General features: G+C 39.7%; 1 protein-coding gene and 1 pseudogene across 4 annotated transcripts in view; one reads left to right on the top strand and one right to left on the bottom strand.

The window, feature by feature from the left end:
- The window catches only part of CWC22 (CWC22 spliceosome associated protein homolog), a 63,399-nt gene extending 56,988 nt beyond the window's left edge, over positions 1-6,411 (bottom strand). Inside the window, exon 1 of one of the 4 annotated variants that reach the window (XM_058300554.2) lies at positions 6,084-6,411. The gene's annotated coding sequence lies outside the window, so the exon portion shown is untranslated. The remainder of the gene's footprint in view (positions 1-6,083) is intronic. The other 3 variants (XM_071216242.1, XM_058300555.2, XM_071216240.1) reach the window with 3 other exon arrangements.
- The window catches only part of LOC101423598 (ATP-dependent RNA helicase DDX18 pseudogene), a 108,824-nt pseudogene continuing 95,017 nt past the window's right edge, over positions 5,614-19,420 (top strand).

The following is a 19,420-nucleotide window of genomic DNA, read 5'->3' as shown; positions in this document are numbered from 1 at the left end:
CAAAGGCTGTGAAGAATGAACAAAAGAAACTGATTCTAGATAGGTCCAGAGCCAGTAGATGCTGGAAGAATGGAACAATATGCATGAGTCACTCCCACTATGCTGGCTTTATAGCCTGCGTGCAAGCTGCAACCCATACCATGCGTGGTGGGTAAAAACTCTAATAGGAACCTATAGTCATTCTTGCTTGAAGACTAGAGGATGGAGTTTGAGGCAACCAAAGCTGCTGGAAAGTCAGGGGAAATCCCAGTAAAGAAAGTCGGAGAAGGGGAATCTTATTTTCTGGTCATAAACTCTCCCCAATCTCTGACTACCCTTGAGACAACACACATGTAAGAGATTTCTCCTTAAGGAAAAAAAATGATCTGAGATGTGAGTTGCTATTCAAGAGGCAGAGTTTATAATTTAAGGCCAACTGGTTGGTTGTTAAAATAAAAGAAAATTAATATGTATTAATAAAATTGATTTTTTTAAAATAAAAAAATAAAAGGGATAAAAGTCAATATTCCTCAGAAAAAGGTGACAGAATTCAGAGACCCTATTAACATAACAGTAACAATGTCCAGGATATATTTGAAAATAACTCAATTTATCAGAAAAATGTGACCCAATCTTAAGAGAAAAGACAAGGCATGAAACTAACAATGAGGTGATCCTGATGTTGGAATTAGCATGAAAGATTTCAAAGTAGCTATTAAAACTATATTCAAAGATGCAAAGAAAAATATACATGAAAAGCATAAAAATATAGGAAATTTCAGCAAAGAGAAATGATAAAAGAGATAACTCTAGAACTGAGAAATAAAACACCTAAAATTAAAAATTCATTGGATAGGTTTAACAATAGAATGGAGATAAAAAGTCAATGAAGTTGAAGATAGATCAAGAGAAACTGTCCAATTTAAAGAACAGAAAGAAAAATAAATTTTAATGAACAGTGCCAGGGACTTGTGGGACAGTAGCAAAAGGACTAATATATGGGTAATTAAAGTTCAAGAGGAAAAGAGAGAAAAGAATGAGATAGAAAAAACGTTTGAAGAAATAAGTCAAATTTTCCCCATATTTGGTGAGAGATACAAAATTAGGATTCTATAAGCTTAGAAAACCTCAAGCAGGATAATATAAAGAAACCATGTCTGCATGTAAGTCAGACATAGTCAACAAACTACTGAAAAGAGATAATGAGAAAAAAACCCCAGAAAATCCTGATAGCAATTGAGGAAAAAACAAAACATTACACACAGGGAAATAATGATTCAAGTTACTGCTGCCTTTTCATCAGAAACTAAAGAGGCCAGAAGACAAAGTCCCATTGAGTTCCAATTTCTTATTCCTCGTGGCTTTCTCTCTGCCATTGATTTCCAATTTCTTATTCCTTGTGGCTTTCTCTCTGCCTGAATTTCATTCTGCTTAGAAAGAACTCCAGTGACAGGATTAAGACTCATTCTGATTGAGTTGGGTCACAGCTCTTCAAAAGGTCTTACTTAGAATGGGTTCACAACCACAGGAATGGACTAAGTTTAAGAAATGTTTTTCTGGGGGTACATAGCTCCAAACTATTTGGATTGAAAATAAAGAATTGCAATCCGAACAGTATATTCCCTGTTGTTTGTTTCCTAGTCATTGCCTATAGCAGATATGTTCTTTGATTAAGAACAATTTGAAGATTTTCATGATCAAGTAAAAAAGCTGGCAGCTGTGCAGACAGTATCTGGATACTGTTTGGACTTTGTAAGTGAGAAGGAATAAACATAGTATAAAACCCTTTGATGGGTCTCTGACTCTGAGTAATAAGGAAGACAGTCCCAATTTCAGAAGATCTCAAGACAGTAAGACTCATATGATTAAAAAAAAAAAGAAAGGCAATACCAAAAAGGTCTTTTCATTTAATGAATCCAGTAATACTAATAACCATATTAAAGACTACCCATTATAAATTGGAAGCAGGTAATATTGCCTCTTCACTTCTTACATCATAAAGACAGTCCACATCAGTATGTATTTAGGTACCACAGACATCAAAGACTGATATGCTATTTAAATTTTTAAAAATTATTTTGTTAATGCGTAGTAAGATCACCTAATATGCTACTTTTCACGATAATGTAGGCTCTATGAGACCAGGAATTTGTGTATTTGTTTCAAAATTCTTTTCAGCTATTTCTTGATTTACAGTATTAATTTCTACTCACGTAGGATTTAAAAAAAAACTAAATGTCTTTAACTCCTTCACTGATTTATTTAAAAATAAATTATGACATTTATGGGACAAATTCCCTTTATCCTGCCCTCCCCCGCCCCCTCCAGTTCTATTTTCTTTATCCTTACACAACTGTTTGTCTTATTTCCCATAGACGAGTATCCGATTGATATATCCAATTCTTAACCCCTTAATCCCTCTTATCCACCAGAATTTGATTTTCTACTCCCACTACTCCACAATATTTATCAAGGTTACACAATGACATCCTTGTTGCTAAATTCAACAAGTATTTACATTGCTCTAGCACTCAGTACTTGCTAACCTCTTCCCTTTCGAAGTTCTCACTTCCCTTGACTAACAGAGATACCATATTCACCTGGTTTTCCTCTCATGTCTCTTCCTGTCACCCCCTTTAATATTTACTGTCCCTAATAGTTCAATCTTGGGTCAGCAATTCTTGTTTTATTCATTGCTATTATCAAAACACAAAAGTTCTCAAAGCATATTTGTTAAACAAATGCATGAATAATCCTTTCTTTCTCTATATTCTCCTAGAAGATCATCTCTAATGCCAAATCTTCAACTAACAAATAGAAAATGACTTGACCTCTAGCTCAATCTTCTCTACAGAGTCCAAATCCTTATGTCCAACTGCCTACTGGAAATCTCCTTATGGATGTCCCAAAGCCCCTTCAAACTAAGTGCAAATTGGAACTCATCTTCCTTTTCACTTCAAAACAGTTCTTTCTCTAAGATATTACCAATAAATTTCTCCAAGTGGCAACTCTGGATTTTCGTCCTCACTTCCAGTCAGTCACCAAACTCTGTGGACGCTACCTCCTCAGTATAGGTCATTTAACAATGTATAATCAGGGTAGAGAATTAATTGCTAACAATTCAGCAGTTGAAACAACTGGTAGAGATAGTAAAGCTGTTAGGAAAGATAGTTTAGTAGCCTAGGAAGTGCCTGCACTCCAGAAGAGGTTGGAGCTGAACTATCCTAAGGCAGTTGGTGAGCAGGACCATAATAAGAACCAAATACTGGCTGCTCAAAGACCAAATATTTTTGTCAAAAACAGCAAATGTGGTTGGTAAAGGGGTGTGACAAAATAATAAAAACAAAAAAGGCAAAATACATAACAGATATCCAGGGGATGTGGTTCTCAAAAATAACTGGCATGAGAACTACCTGGATGGTGTTTAAAAACAGACTGATAAGTCTTCACTTCCTGAAGTTCCAGATTCAATAGGAGTGGGATGAGGCTTGATAATCTATACTGCTAACAAGCTCCACAATTGCAGAACTACTGGGAAAGGATATTTTTAGATCAAAGTTCTTGACTTTTAATAAGAAAGGAAGTATCAGCAAGGCAAAGTCTGAGAGCTCCAGCCAAATGAATTGGGAAAGGCTCCTTAAAAAGTGGCATACACATTTAAAAGGGGAAGGGTAACATATAAGACCTAGGAACAAGAACTGAGGCATAGAGAGAACTCATCAACGGGAGCAGTAGTGGGAAGCGGACTTGGCCCAGAAGTTAGGGCGTCTGTCTACCACACAGGAGGTCCACAGTTCAAACCCTGGGCCTCCTTGACACGTGTGGAGCTGGCCCACGTGCAGTGCTGATGCGCGCAAGGAGTGCCCTGCCTTGCAGGGGTGTTCCCACGTAGGAGAGCCCCATGTGCAAGGAGTGGACCCCGTAAGGACAGCCGCCCAGCACAAAAGAAAGTTCAGCCTGCCCAGGAATGGCGCCGCACACATGGAGAGCTGACACAAGATGACACAACAAAAAGAAACACAGATTCCTGTGCCGATGACAACAACACATGCAGACAAAGAAGAATACGCAGCAAATAGACACAGAGAACAGACAACTGGGGTGGGGAGGAAGGGGAGAGAAATAAATAAATCTTAAAAAAAAAAAACAGTATGTGATTTTATTTAAAAAAAAACTGGAGCAGTAGCAATAACAATATAACAACACTATATAACAGGCGCTCTACTTAGTGCCTTATATGTATTATATTTTCCTTCATCCTTAAAACAATTCAATAAGGTAGATATTACTATAATCAACATTTTTTTAAATGAGAAAGTTGATATTAGAGATGTTCTATAACTTGCTCCATGTGACAGACCTACTAAGTGCCTAGCCAAGACTGGAATCTTTGGCTTACTGGTCTATCACTCAGCATCAACACAAGTTAGTATCTCCTCCTACAGATACACCCTATGACAAGGCTATACACTTCTTGTGGTCAAAATCACACTTTTAAAAAAATATATTTTTTATTTATTTTTAAAAGATACATAGATGACACAAAATGTTACGTTAAGAAAATATAGGAGATTCCTATATGCCTCACTCCCGACACCCCTCACTGTTCCCACATTAACTTCTTTCATAAATGTGGTACATTCATTGCATTTGATGACTACATTTTGGAGCACTGCTACACAGAATGGACTATAGTTTTACATTGTAGTTTATACTCTCTCCCAGTCCACTCAGTGGGTTATGGCAGGATATATAATGTCCTGCATCTGTCCCTGCAATAGCATTCAGGACAACTCAAGTCCCAAAAATGCCCCCACATTACACCTCTTTTTCCCTCTCCCTGCCTTGAGCAACTCCAGTGGCCACTATCTCCACATCAATGATATAATTTCTTCCATTGCTAGGGTCACAATAATTCTACAGTATAATACCAGTAAGTCCACTCCAGTCTATATTTTATTCTCCAATCCTGAGGATTCTGGGATGGTGATGCCCACCCCACCTCTTAATTGAGGGGGTTGCGATCCCACATGATGGATGGGACTCTCCTGCTTGCACTTGTAGGCTCCAACACCACACCTTTAATGCCAATTCTAAAGCTGCTTTTCTGTAGTAGGATGATAACTGAGGTTAACTCCAGAGCTCACAAATTAACCCAAAACAAGAGAAGAGTAAACACAGATCGGGAGGGAGAAGGCTAACTGGTCTTCTGAAAATCAAGTCTGCTTGCTTATCTATCTTCTATTTTCTATGGACAACTAAATATGCAAATGGTATTGTTAATGCACTTTCAATCACCACAATGTTTACAGGAAGAGTAGCCTTTCCCAGCATCCTTCTCCACTTACCTCAAAGAATTGCTGTGAGGAGTAAGTAAGTGAAATAAAATTAGGTAAAGCTGTTACTGCAGTTAGATTCAGTAAAATTAACGAATACATTACCATTCCAAGCAAGTGTCTTTGAGTATTACTAGCTCAGAAGAGAGGTGGAGACTTTAAGATCCAAGTTTGGGAGTTACTGCCTTATTGAAGGTAGTTCAAGTTATGGAAGAATAAAGGATGATAGAATGAGGAAATAAAGTTCCTAGGCCTAAACACTGAGAAGCATCAGCATTTGCGGGGCAAGTAAAGCAAAATGAAACTACTAGTAAAACTTCCAAAAGCAGTCATAGTGATATTAAGCCGGAATGGGGCAGAAGTGTGGAACTTCAATCAACCATATTTCACTAATCCACCCCATGGCTCTCGGATCCGGACTCTAGGAAAGGTGCCTTGGGATGCCCAGTCAATTAGTGAGTTTGTACGTGAACTGCGTTCAAACCACACTGCACCACGAGAGAGAACCATCGATGGCTCTGGATTTCAGCAACAAAAACAGGGCAAAGAGACAGCCCTAGAGTTTCAGTAAGAAGCTAGGTTCTTCCGCACCAGCGAGGAGCAAGCTGCTGCCACCTCCCCCACCCTCTCCCCACTCGCTCTGACTCCTCCGCGCGATACGCGCTCACACTCCAACTTCGCAGGCTAGCGCGCGGCGGGAGGCCACGCACACTAGTTTACCCCCCACGACAGAATTAGCAGACCTGCATCCACTCGTGAGTCATTTACCTTACCACCTAACCCAATGAGACATCCCGACTCCAGTTCGCTGCAGCCCATCTACGGAATTTAATAGTATCAGGAGCCCCACCGCGCCGCCATTACACCCGATTACGTCACTTCCTTTTCCTGGCTGCCGGCAGTAAAAGTAAAGCGGAACATGAAATATATAAAATTGTAACGTTGTTAGCTTTGGTATGTTCTACTACCAGCTTGTTCTAAATACTATCTCGTAATAACGGATTCAGAACAGTCGATTAGGCTACACTTTCGCCTTACCAAGGCGGCGACAAAAGAGAAAAATGATACAAACTACATAGTCCGGCGTCCCTCGCCTGTGAGGGCGGAAATGACGTAAGGCGTAGTTGTGCGTTTTAAGCTGAGAAGGCCGAACTGTACGATGGGAATTGAGTCCTAATACCTCGGAGAGTGTGTCCAGGCAGCAGACTGGAAACTTAGTAGCGATTAATGTTTAGCAAATTTAGTTTAAAAGTATTTGTCTGCAATTGGCAAAAAGTATTCCTTAACCGTCACTTTTCTGTGAAAATCTTAAGAAGAGTAGACATCTTTTTCAAAACTTCATACAGTAGTTTGACCAAATGTTTTTCACTAAAATTCCCAAATATTAAGTGCCTACCAAGTGCCAAAGTTTCAAGCCCAAGTGAATGGGAAAATATAGGACCATAAATAGAGTAAAGTAATGCGGGTAAGCTACTTCTGGAGAGATGATGATGCTTCTTAGGTAAGGTACCAGTTGGCAAGACATAGTGAGGATGAGGAGATTGCCCGGCAGACTTGGAAATAGTTTAGAGGTAACATCAGACTGCTTCCTTACACTTTACTATCAGTAGTAACAAAGCATACAAGTTTAACTGCTAATTACTGTTGGGGAACTATCCTTTCGTAAACAACTATTTATATACTCCCTAACTTTGTATAACACAGCTTTAGTTTCTCTGAATATTACTCGTTACATCTTTAAAGTGCATGTGTTACCAGTCCTTCCAAGAGTCAGCAAGAGTATAGTGATTAAGAATGAAGACACTAGATCCTGACTTTATGTTTCAATCATGGGTTCATTGCTTCCTGGCTGCGTGACTTTGGGGAGTTACTTTATACCCTGTGCCACAGTTTCTTAATGTTGACACATACAGGAATAATAATGGTACCTATCCCAGAGTAGTTTTAAGAATTGAATTAGTAATACACATGATGCATTTAAAATAATACCTACTATATAGTAATGTTATCTATTATTATTCTTATTCAAGGTACATAGACATAGTTAAAAGTGCATTTTGGTGTCTTAAAATATTTACGTGACTAGATTTCATTTATACCAATAGAGGGTGCAGGAGATGATTCTGGTAAACATTTATATCCCTATCTGAAAGAGGCACAATAACACCTCTACAATTATTGATGGAAATAAGAAAGTAAGGTTGAGCCTAGGAGAGTTGGATGGAGCCAGAAAAGACTAGGTTGTCAGTTGGGTTGTCCAAAAAGCAGACGCCAAGTTAGTGTTAAGAGTGTAAAAGGTGAAAAGAAAAGGGAAGAAGCAGAATTGGGCAGGTGTAGCTTGAAAGGGGAGCTCCAGAGCAAAGATGAGGATCCCCAAATTGCGATGAAATACCTAGACCCTTCTCAGAGAGCAACACGGAGAAAAGCGTGACCTTGACTTAAAACCTGAAGCACACTTGAAGGTGTTAAGAGTTGAAGGCTGTCACCTAAACACATTCCTCACAGCTGGGCCACAAGTCCTTTTTTGAAGAAGTGTCTGAGCAGCACGTCTCTTTGTCACAGTCCACTCCTTGCACCATGCAGATCCATTTTTTCCATACACATTCAGGTATAGTTCTCCCATAGTTCCAGTGATCCTTTTTTCCTGAGAAGAAACTTAGAAGAGGGAAGTTAGTAGGACAAACTACAGCCTTCATTTTTTGTTGGTTTTGGTGCCACCACTGGATTCATTGTCTCTCTCCTCCACCATTTATTCTAAATTACACTCATGCTCATCAACCATCTCTGATAGTCTACGTGATTAAACTTGGTGTAAAAAATCCTAATTCCTGAGAAGTATGGTAATAATCTTCTCATGGCAGGGCTTACTTCCCTGGTCCTTCACAGTTACTATTGGATAAAGGAGTACATAGAGGTGACTGCCTGAGTTCCACACATATTTTTGCCTGCCCCCATTGTGTAACATCAAACCTACATACATCCGCTGATCACAGTTAACTACCCCTGCCAAGATGTTGATTCCTTGTCTTGCCGACTGGTCCCTGAACTTAAGAAGTCCAAAGTGCCCAGGCAACAACTAAAACCCATAGTTCAGAGTGACCTATGCTATGTCCCCTAGCAAGAATGTACTTCCTTTGGGGACCAGGACCTCCAGTTCCATAGAGCTTAGAGTTGCAGGGATGGGAAACACAAAGTCCCCCACTGGGTCACTAGGAATGACAGTAAAGGAGCTATTCATACTGTTCGCTTGTTTTTCTTATTCCCTTCCCCCAGCAATCTGAACTTTGTTCAGATGGCACTTGTCATTTTTCCATTCTCTCTCAACTGTATCAACAATAATATTGATGATAAGAACAATAATAACATGGGAAATGGATTTGGTCCAGCAGGCATCCGCCTGCCACATAGGAGGTTCAAGGTTCAAACCCAGGGCCTCCTGACCCGTGTGATGAGCTGGCCCACGCACAGTGTTGATGTGCGCTAGGAGTGCCATGCCGTGCAGAGTTGTCTCCTGCATATGGGAGCCCCAAGCTCAAGGAGTGCACCCCATAAGGAGAGCCACCCAGTGCGAAAAAAAGTGCAGCCTGCCCAGGAATGGCTCTGCACACATGGAGAGCTGATGCAGCGAGATGATGCAACAAAAAGAGGCACAGATTCCGGGTACTGCTGACAAGAATACAAGCAGACACAGAAGAACACACAGCGAATGGATACAGAGAGCAGACAACGGGGTGGGGGTGGGGGGCGGGGAAGGGGAGAGAAATAAATTTTTTAAAAAATCTTTTAAAAAAAAGAACAATAATAACAGCAATAGTGATAGTAATAAAAATGTAGTCTTTCCAGAATTGTTTAAAGTATTACAAGTGGTCTTCTCTCCATTCAGCCACAATTTAAACCGTGTAAATGCAGTAGCTGAGGAGTCGTGTTCTTTACTATTTCACATGTACCATTCTGTGTTGAAAAATATTTCAAGGGTTCTGATCAATTTTTTGGTACTCATTTGAAAAGCTAGTTATAAGCAGAGGTGTGTGTGTGTCAGTGTGTGTGTGTTTAATGTTTACTTGCAGGCTTTTGCATGGGTTAATACAAAGGACAGAGTGAATTGATGTAATTGGGTTGCTCAAAAGTCCCTTGATATAACAATTGTAGCATCCCCATGTAAAATGTTATTAATAGGGGAGAGGGGAAAGGGGGAAGGGCATTGGATATATGGGAATCCCCTATATTCTGTACATGACTTTTCTGTAACCTAAAGCTTCTTTGAAAATAAATTGAAAAAAAAAATAAGACAACACTGGGAAATATATGGAAGAAAATGTCAGTGTATACATACAAGACAACAGTTCTTACAGTGATAAAAGACATAATGTTTAAAAATTTTTTTTACTTAAAAATTTAAAAATTTTTTTCATATTTTATGTGGTATTTTAAAAACTAATATTATTTCATTTTCTTATTTTTATTTGGTTATTTTTTTGCTTCATCTTTGGAGAGGTTTTGGATCACAAAAGGGTCATAATTGTGACAGAGTAGGATGATTGATGTGGGGTGTTGGTGATGGGATGTGTGGGAGGGGGTTCACCTGGGGTATGCTTCTAAAGCATATGAATGTGCTCATTGTTATGGTGGGTGGAGATACACACAATAACTGAAAGAATAGCGAATTTCCATCTTGGAAAGTTCTGCTACATTTTCTAATGTGACAGCAAGAATCCACCAAGAATAGGGGTGGTGCCTAGTGAAGGAGGCTGGACTATTGTGTCAGACCTTTGATATTGATGATTGTACTTATAAACATTTTCTTTTGAAATTGAAATTTAGCCTAGTATTATATGTTGTCTAAGAGTAACCTCCTCAGGGCCTCCATGTTGCTCAAATGTGGCCTCTCTCTAAGTCAAACTTAGCATATATACATACTACCTTCCCCCGCAGCTGGGACATGAGTCCCAGTGGTAAGCCTCCCTGGCACCAAGGGATTATTACCAAGCATTAACTAGCAATGTACTTGGAAAAAGACCTTGACCATAAGGGGGAAATGGTAAATACAAATGGGTTTATATAGCTAAGAGATTTCAAAGTGAGTTGGGAGGTCATTCTAGAGGTTATGCTTATGCATGTCTCAGCACGGTCTCATTGACTCCCACAGTAAATAGTGCCTCAAATAGTGGGGCTCCTGAGGGCTCTAGAGACATCCAGACACTATACGCAGGGCAGACAGCTCAGGAGTTTGGCACCTGCCAGTGGGCCTTGCCTTAGAATTTATGCTTCCCATTGTGACAGAGCTGGACCCATTTGTGGACCTATTTGAACCTATAGTTAGTACTATACTTGATAGATATATGTCCAAGAGACTTAAATCTTTTGTCCATCCATGTGCCAGTTGGGCCTGAATCTCAGTAGATTTGCAACACTTACTCTTCAGTTCATTGGACTCACTCAGGACAACTAACAAGGTGGTAATAATGGACAATAGCCATCCCAAGGAACTGAGTGAGTCTGCAAGTGCAAGCAAGATAGTCCCACCCATCTGCCCCATAGGATCTAAGGCCCCTCTGATGATGCAGAGTGGGCATCATGATCCCCAAATCCTCAGAATTGGGGAATGAACAATAGACTAAAGTAGACTTACTATTATTACTATTATTCTACTATACGCTTATTGTTATTCTAGCAATTGAAGAACTCTTATCATGGATATAAAGGCAGTGGCCACCAGAGGCTTTGAGGGGAAGAGTGAAAAAAGGTGTGATATGGGGGCATTTTTGGACATTGGAATTGCTCAGCATGACGTTGCCATGACAGAAGCAGGTCATTATATATTTTGTCATAATTTACAGAATTGTGTGGGACAATGTATAAACTATAATGTAAACTATAATCCATGGTTAATAGCAGTGCTTCAATGTGTTCATCAATTGTAACAAATGTACCACACTAATGAAGGATGTTGTTGACGTGGGAAACTGTGGAAGGGGGAAAGAGTGCCTATATGAGAATCCCCTATATTTTTATGTAACATTTATGTAATCTGAAGTTTTTTAAAAATGGGTTGTCTTAGTTTGCTGAAGGCTGCCAATGCAATATACAAGAAATGAGTTGTCTTTTATAATGGGAATGTATTAGGGTAAGTGCTTATAGTTCTTGAACAGTTTGAAATTATTTTTGTGAATCCCAAAAAGAGAAAGATTATGTTTTGAAACTAATCTATTCTTCTGGGTGTGATACTCTTTGATTTTATTGGATTTAATTAAGGGCCTCATGATTAGATTACTTGTTATAATTGCTTTGAGGCCTTTCTTTGATTTGACCACCCACGTTGAGTGCCCACCGCTTGATGGGTCTGATATAAAATGAAACTCATTTGAGAAAGACATATGGGAAGAGAGAGAACTCTGTTATTTTTTATGTTGGGGCCCAGGTGAGAGATAAGCCTGGTAGTTTGCTGCTAACTTTGGGAAGAGAATAGAAAGCTGAGAAGTCCCAGAAAGAAATGAGCCCTATGCCAGGAAAGAAAGGAAGCCCTGAGAGGCAATCCCTCTGCCAGTCTGCAGCTGAAAGAGAGGAAGCCTGGAGGACCCTCACAGAGATCAGCGACCATCTTGCTTCAGCATATGGCAATTACTTTGATAAGAAAGCAACCTTGAGTTGAACACTTTAGGGTCTTGTAACTGTAAGCTTTTACCCTGAATAAATACCCTTTATAAAAGCCAACAGATTTCTAGTACTTTAGTCAGCACCCCTTTGGCAGACTAATATACCCTCCAGTATGATGGGGTCTATCACTCCTGCATCCTTTGCTTCCTTAAGGGTATCATTAATATCAACCAATCCCCTTGTAGTGTTATATTGTTTTAGAGGTACTCTCTTGGCTAAAAGAGGCATTTCAAAGGCCTTTAACTGACCTTCCCCATTATAGTCATTACTCTAGGTGCAAAATATATGAGTCCCAGTAATAAATTCAGGGACCTGGTAAATGATTACTGGGTTGGTCTGTGAATCCAGTGGATCGATTTCATTGTGAGTCAGACTCTAGCCATGATTTCATTTAATACCTATTACCTATTCCAACAGGAGTGATATGATTCTTCATATCTCCAGGTATCAATGGCAGCTCTGGTCCAGTATCTAAGAGTCCTTGAAATGTGTGGATATGCCCTTTTCTGAGTATCATTCCTGAGTGTCACTTACAGTCATTCAAGTAAGTGGAAGTGGGTCCCTTTAGGGAAATACCAAGGGAATCTTACAGAATATACTTGTCCTGGTGCTGCAGGATTTTTCTTTCTGAGACTCAGCCAAATCTTCAGTCAGTGGTTTGAAAACTGCCCAGGTCCAGGAACTGGACAAAAGATTGTGACTTTTTATTGGGGGTAACCACCTCCAACATCCTGCTTTTCCATTCTTACTTTCTCTTAATCATGGATATTTATCAACACCCTAATTAGCTGTCTATATATATTTGACCTTAGTGACACCATGTTCTACTAATAATCTCCACAACTCCTTCTTGGTGCTGCTCTGATATTGCTGACCATTACTTTCCTCTGATACTTGCCTGAAGATGACTTTAGGCAATGTCTCATAGTTCTATGGACAAGTACTCTGAACTTTTAGTATTACAAAAATAGACTCTTAGGTATAGTCTTCCAATCTAAAATCTCTTTAAAAAACTTCTGGCTGAACCAGTGAACTGAGTCAGGATTTCAAGGATTCTTTTCAGTAGGAAGCAGTTGTGCTTCATCAAAGCAGTCTTCTCAATACAAAATCCAATAGAATAAGAATTAATTGCAGTGAACTAAATAAACTGAGAGAAATTTTACTGTGGCTACTTATTTAGATATTTTTTCATAGTGCATTAATGATCTATTTTTGTAGATATGTGAAATAACCATTTCCTTTTCTTCTGAATATACTACAGATCTTCAACTTAGCAGATTGTGCTTTGAGGATCTGATTCTCACTGACACTTAAGAAATAAGAAACAAATTCTTTTACTGGGTCTTCTTTTCATAGTACTATATATATATTTTCATTTTAAAAATAATGTATTAAAGTACATCAGTTACATGAACATACATAAACAATAAGTATATAGTAAAATTTGTGAATGTACAAAACAGACATACATAACATTATACAGGGCTCCCATACATCACCCTGCCACAAATACCTTGCATTGTTGTGAAACATTTGTGACAAATTATGAAAGAGCATCATCAAAGTATTACTACAAACTATAGTCCATATCTTACATTTGGTATATTTTCCCCCAAACCTACCTGTTTATTATTTTTGTTTATAAACCATACAGTTTATCTAAAGTATACTATCAGTGGCATTTGCTATAATTAGTTTTATGTTCATCACATTCTTTTCTTCCTTAAGAACCACCACACAGACTTCTACAGTGGCTGTATCATTCTACATTCCCACCAGCAGTGAATAAGCGTTCCTAACTCTCCACATTCTCTCTAACACTTGCAGTTTTCTGTTTTATTAATAGTGACCATTCTAGTAGGTGTGAAATGATATCTTTTTTTTTTTTAAAGATTTATTTATTTATTTAATTCCCCCCCTCCCCTCCCCTGATTGTCTGTTCTTGGTGTCTATTTGCTGCATCTTGTTTCTTTGTCCGCTTCTGTTGTCGTCAGCGGCACGGAAAGTGTGGGCGGTGCCATTCCTGGGCAGGCTGCTCTTTCTTTTCACGCTGGGCGGCTCTGCTCACGGGCGCACTCCTTGCGCGTGGGGCTCCGCCACACGGGGGACACCCTTGCGTGGCACAGCACTCCTTGCGCGCATCAGCGCTGCGCATGGCCAGCTCCACACGGGTCAAGGAGGCCCGGGGTTTGAACCGCGGACCTCCCATATGGTAGACGGACGCCCTAACCACTGGGCCAAAGTCCGTTTCCCCGAAATGATATCTTATTGTAACTTTGATTTGCATTTCCCTAATAGCCAGTGATGCTGAGCATTTTTAATGTTTTTTTTTCCCCCACCATTTCTGTTTCGTTTTTAGAAAAATGTCTGTTCAGGTCTTTTGCCCATTTTTTAATGGGGTCATTTGTGTTTTTATTGTTGGGTTGTAGGATCTCTTTATATATCATAGATATTAGACCATTGTTGGATATGTGATTTCCAAATATTTTTTCCCATTGAGTAGGTTGCCTTTTTACCCCTTTCACAAAGTATTTTGAGATGCAAATGTGTTTAATTTTGAGGAGGTCCCATTTATCTATTTTTCCTTCTGTTGCTTTTGCTTTAGGTGTAAGATTAAAGAGACATCCACCTACTGCAAGGTCTTGTAGATGTTTCCCTATGTTATCTTCTAGGAGTTTTATGGTCCTGGCTTTTATGTTTAGGTCTTTGATCCATTTTGAGTTGATTCTTGTATAGGGAGTGAGGTAGGGGTCCTCTTTCATACTTCTGGTTACAGATATCCAGTTCTTCAAGCACCATTTATTGAAGACACTGTTCTGTCCAAGAAAAGTGGACTTGGTAGGCTTATCAAAAATCAGTTGACCATAGAAGTGAGGGTCTATTTCTGAACTCTCAATTTGAATCATTTGATCAATGTATCTATCTTTATGCCAATACCATGCAGCTTTGACCACTGTAACTTTATAGTACACCTCAAAGTCAGGAAGCATGACTCTTCTGATTTCACTCTTCTTTTTTAATTTTTTTTTAAAGCTATTTGGGACCCCTTTCCATTCCAAATAAATTTGATAATTGGCTTTTCTTTTTCTATGAAGTAAGCTGTTGGAATTTTGATTGGTATTGCATTGAATCTGTAAACCAATTGTGTAGAACTTACATCTCCACAATGTTTAGTTTTCCAGTCCATGAACATGGAATGTCCTTCCATTTGTTTAGGTCTTTGATTTTTTGGCAGTGTTTTGTTGTTTTCTGAACACAGACCCTTTACGTTCCTGGTTAAATTAATTCCTAGATATTTGAGTCTTTTTGTTGCAATTGTAAATAGAATTCTTTTCTTGATTTCCTCCTCAATTTGCTCATAACTAGTGTATAGACGTGCAGCCGATTTTTGCATATGATCTTGTATTCTGCCACTTTGCTGAACTCATGTTTTAGCTCTAATAGCTTTGTTGTAGGTATTTTCAGATTTTCTAAGTATAGGATCATGTCATCTGTGAATAGTGAGAGTTTTATTTCCTCTTTTCCAATTTGGATGACTTTTATTTCTTTTCTTGCCTAGTTCTCTAGCTAGAACTTCTAGCACAATGTTGAATACCAGTGGGCATCCTTGTCTTGTTCCTGATATTAAAGGAAAAGCTTTCAACCTCTCCCTATTGAGTACTATGTTGGCTGTGGGAATTTTAAAAAAAATTTTTAATTTTTTGAACTATATCACTCATACATAGACATACATAGACCATAAGTGCAAAATAGTTGTGAACTTACAAAGCAACGATATATAACATTAAACAAACATATATAACATCTCACCCTAGCGCCAATAACTTGCATTGTTTTTAAATCTTTTTAACTAATGATTAAAGAGCATTGTCAAAATATTACTAATAAACAAAGTATTTATCCCCTGTAATAATCTTATTATCTTTATATCATTTATATATGAACATACATAAACATTTAAGTGTATAGTAAAAGTTGTTAACTTACAAAGTAAACATGCATAACATCATACAGGGGCCCCATACATCAACCCTCCACCAACACCTTGCATTGTCATGAGATGTTTGTTACAAACTATGAAAGAACACTGTCAAAATCTTACTACTAATCATAGTTCTTATCTTACATTTGGTGTGTTTTCCCCCCAACCCACCCTATTCTTATTTTTTAAATATATTTTTTATGACAGAAGTTGTAAACTTATAAAACAATCATGTGTGTGTGCAGAATTCCCAAACAACACCCCTCCATCAACACACCACAATGTGGTATGTCATTTGCTACAGATAAAATAATATCATCTGATTATTACCATGTCCATAGTGTACATTTGGCTCACATTTTCTATACTGCCTCCGTATCAACACAGTACATCTTTTGCATAGATGCAAGGATATTATATTTTTATTACTAACCACAGTCCATAGGTCACTCCAGCTGTATTTTTCCCATGCATCTCCACATTCCCAACAAACTTCAGTAGTGATATACATTTGTTCTAGCTCACAAATGACACTCTTGCATCTGTACCATCAACCACAATTCCTTTTTTTTTTTTTTAATTTATTTATTTGTTTGTTTCTTTCCCCTTCCTCCCCCCACCCAGGTTGTCTGCTCTCTGTGTCCATTTGCTGCATCTTCTTTGTCCACTTCTGTTGTTGTCAGCGGCACAGGAATCTGTGTTTCTTTTTGTTGCGTCATCTTGTTGTGTCAGCTCTCCGTGTGTGCGGCACCATTCCTGGGCAGGCTGCACTTTCTTTCATGCTGGGCGTCTCTCCTTATGGGGTGCACTCCTTGCGTGTGGGGCTCCCCTATGCAGGGGCACCCCTGTGTGGCCCGGCACTCCTTGCGCGCATCAGCACTGTGCATGGGCCAGCTGCACATGGGTCAAGGAGGCCCGGAGTTTGAACTGTGGACCTCCCATGTGGTAGGCGGACACCCTAACCACTGGGCCAAGTCCTATGCCCTATCGACCACAATTCTCACCCACCTCTTGGTTTGCCATGCTATCCAGTTCCTAGATTATTCTCAAGCATTCTGTCAATTGGCATTCACATAACTAGACTACCATTTTCAGTCACACCCTCATTTATAAACTAGCTGTTACTCACTGTGTGTTACCATCCACTCTATACATTTCCAAAGTTTTACAGTAAAGCTATTTAAAACTTCTATATACTAAACATCAGTAGTCTACTCAATCCTTCTCTTATCTCCTTTAAGAATCCACCATCTACCACCAGGTCTTGAAGATATTTTTCAGTAATTTCTTCTAGAAGTTTTATGTTTCTTTTATTTTTAGTTTTTTGATCCATTTTGAGTTAATTTTTGGATAAGATGTGAGATAGGGGTCCTCTTTCCTTCTTTCAGCTATGGATGTCCAATTCTTTCAGCACCATTTGTTGAATGGATTGTTCTGCCTGAGCTGTGTGAGTTTGACAGGCTACTCAAAACTCACTTGACCGTACCTGTGAGGGTCTGTTTCTGAACCATAAATTTGGTTTCATTGGTACTGTCTTTAGGCTAGTACCATGCTGTTTTTACCACTATCGGTAGGTATTATGATTTGAAGTCTGGAGATGAGGGTTCACTTTTCCTTTTTATGATGTTTCTGGCTATTCAGGACTCCACACCCTTCTAAATAAATTAAATGATCGTGTTTTCAGTTTTTTTCTTTAATGCTGGTGGAATTTTTATCGGGATTGCATTAAATCTGTACATCAATTTGAGTAGAATTGACTGACATCTTAATGATATTTAGTCTCCCAATCCGTGAGCATGGAATGTTCTTCCAGTTATTTAGGGCTTTTTTGATTTGTCTTAATATTGAGTTGCACTTTTCTGAATACAAGTGCTTTACATCATTGGTTAAGTTTATTCCTGACTATTTGAGTTTCATCTGTCATATTTTATTTTCACCACTCTTTGACACTTTTAGTTACTTTTATTAATATAATCTTCATTTCTAGACTCTCTTCCAGGCCCCTCTCTCCTGTCTTTTCTTTTCAGACTCTTAATCTCTTTAGCCATCTCATTGAATTTATTAAGGAGATTTGTTTGAACATCTATAATTAGTTGTCTCAACTCCTTTATGTCATCTGGAGGTTTATCTTGTTCCTTTAACTGGCCCATAGCTTCCTGTTTCTTGGTGTGGATTGTAATTTTTGGTTGGTGTCTTTGTATCTGGCTTACTAGAGCATTTTTTCTGGTGCAGTTTTTCTCTCTAGTTTAGGGCTTCCTATCATTTCTCCCTTGCTGGTTATGTAGTAGGAACCAAGCTTGCAGTTGGTGCTGTAAGCTGTAGAGGCTCAAGCTGCCTTCATTGCACCAGGGACCAGTGAAACTTCTTCCACCTTTCTCCTTTGCCAGGGTTAGGGACAGAGTCACAGCTATGTGGAGTAATCCACATGCAGGCCTAGACTGTAGTTGCCCAGAGAGACTGATGAAGTTTCACATCCCTTTCTCCCCTTCCTGGGGCAGGGATGGAGCTGCAGGTGTGGGCAGCAATCTATGCAGTGCAGATCCAAGATGACCACAGTTGCCCTGGTAGACTTGTGATTTTCAGTCTATGCTGGCCAAAGTTTCCTGCAGTTACCTTTCCAGGCTGGTGCAGGGGTCCTCAGCCTCCTCCCTCCCAGAGGCGGGGCTGAAGCCTAGGCGGGGTGCAGGCTGTTCTGCATGAAAGAAACTGTCAGCCTGTCTTCCCCTCAGGCTGGGGACATTTCAGAATGGTGGCTACTGGCCCCTTTCTGACTTGGCTGGTTCTCACCCCAGTTGTTCCCAGGGTTATCTCTTAGCCAGCCAGGTATCCCAACCAGTAGCTGAAATTGGCAGCCAACCATTTCCTCCTCCCCTGTTTCTAGGAAATGGAGCTTCCAATTCCCATGACAGAGCAGCTCCTGGGGCAGCTTGTGCCACCAGAGTAGGATGATCACTGACCTCCATGGCTTGGCCAGTAATTTCCCAGAGAGGCTGGCGCAGGTCCCCACAGCTTCCTCCCTGTTGGAGGTGGCACTGGGGCCTAGGCTAGACCTGCAATATGATCTGGATGGGAAGAAGCCAGTCCCCACCAGCACTGGGATCTTCAGTCCATCCCACTTCCCCTTGTGCCAGGCATGGAGTTAAGATGGCAGCTCCCGGCCTCTTTCTGACTTGGACAGGCTCAAACTTTAGCTGTTCTCAGGATTATACTGTAGCCCACTGACTTTCCTCATCATAGCTGAAGTTGGTGTCCAACTGTCTCTTCCTCCCCCATTTTGGGGAAGTGGAGCTTTCAGTTCCAGCCATGGAACAGCTCCTGAGGTGGCTTGTACCTCCAGTGGAGGATGGGCACTGGCCTCCGCAGCATGGAGCGTTCTACTTATGAGTCTTCCCTGCAGATGGGCAGTTTTCTTCTACTCCTTCAAGGACATTTTGCAGGATGCTCTTCTGGTCTCCTGGAGCCCCCAAAC

The sequence above is a fragment of the Dasypus novemcinctus genome, chromosome 7 (assembly GCF_030445035.2).
Source record: "Dasypus novemcinctus isolate mDasNov1 chromosome 7, mDasNov1.1.hap2, whole genome shotgun sequence".
Taxonomy (NCBI): Eukaryota; Metazoa; Chordata; class Mammalia; order Cingulata; family Dasypodidae; genus Dasypus; species Dasypus novemcinctus.
This window is presented reverse-complemented; position numbering and strand designations above follow the sequence as displayed.